This window comes from Bison bison, unplaced genomic scaffold, assembly GCF_000754665.1.
Source record: "Bison bison bison isolate TAMUID 2011002044 unplaced genomic scaffold, Bison_UMD1.0 scf7180017864371, whole genome shotgun sequence".
Taxonomy (NCBI): Eukaryota; Metazoa; Chordata; class Mammalia; order Artiodactyla; family Bovidae; genus Bison; species Bison bison.
The window spans coordinates 7697847-7698957 of NW_011494943.1; the positions used below are offsets into that span (position 1 = coordinate 7697847).

At 60.8% G+C, this 1111-nt stretch overlaps 1 protein-coding gene across 2 annotated transcripts in view; it reads left to right on the forward strand.

Moving 5' to 3' along the window:
• Nucleotides 1-6: 6 nt before the first annotated feature.
• The window catches only part of TEN1 (TEN1 CST complex subunit), a 20659-nt gene continuing 19554 nt past the window's right edge, over nucleotides 7-1111 (forward strand). Inside the window, exon 1 of one of the 2 annotated variants that reach the window (XM_010856196.1) lies at nucleotides 7-159. The gene's annotated coding sequence lies outside the window, so the exon portion shown is untranslated. The remainder of the gene's footprint in view (nucleotides 160-1111) is intronic. The other variant, XM_010856195.1, reaches the window with a different exon arrangement.

Below are 1111 nucleotides of genomic sequence, written 5' to 3' on the forward strand. Positions count from 1 at the left end.
GGCCCCAAGGCGCGTGACCGACCGCGGACAGGGCGTGAGGCAGCGGCTGTGCCGCTGTGGGCGCCGCCGGGGCGGGCGAGTCCCCTCTTCTCGGCCAGTGGCGCCTCAGAGCAGCCCCTTGACAAGCGGACCCCGGAAGAAGGTCAAGGAATTGCCCAGGTGGTGGTGGTGGTGCGGGGGGGAACCGAGACGCTCTCAGCAACCCGGCCCTCCCTCGTCAGGCGGTCCCACGGGCCGGAAAAAGGCCGCCCGCGGCCGCCCCCGCGCCCACACAGCTTCGCCGGGGGGTTGGGAAGGGGCGGGACCACGCGTCTGAGGACGACTGCGCCTGCGCCCCGGGACCCGCCCGCGCCGCCGCTTCCGGGTCCGCGCGCCGTGTCCTCCAGGGACGTGAGAGGGGGAGGCGGTCTCCAGGGCTGCAGCGGGTGACCCGGGCCTTCTTGAGATGGCTCGGGGAGGTCGTAGGGTTTTTCCCAAAACCCTCCAAGAGTGGAACCAAAAGGACGGGGACAAAAGGTCGCACTGAGGAGAGGCTCCAGCCATCACTTGTTAAGATAATAGCATCTCTGCTGCCAAAGGCGAAGGCGGCGGGGAAGCAGAGTGTGAGATAGCTAGCGCTCCCCCGACCCCGCATTTATTATGGGTTGTGGGTGTGGGCTTCAGTTCGGTCGCTCAGTCCTGTCCGACTCCTTGCGACCCCATGGACTGCAGCACGCCAGCCTTCCCTGTCCATCACCAACTCCCAGAGCTTGCTCGGACTCATGTCCATGCAGTCGGTGATTCCATCCAACCATCTCATTCTCTGCCCTCCCCTTCTCCCGCCTTCTATCTTTCCCAGCATCAGGGTCCTTTCCAATGAGTTGACTCTTCACATCAGGTGGCCAGAGTATTGAAGCTTCAGCTTCAGCATCAGTCCTTGCAATGAATATTCAGAGTTGATTTCCTTTACGATTAACTGGTTTGATCTCCTTGGAGTCCAAGGGACTCTCAAGAGTCTTCTGCAACACCACAGTTCAAAAGCATCAATTCTTCTGCTCTCAGCTTTCTTTATAGTCCAACTCTCACATCCATACATGACCACTGGGAAAACCATAGCCTTGACTAGACGGAC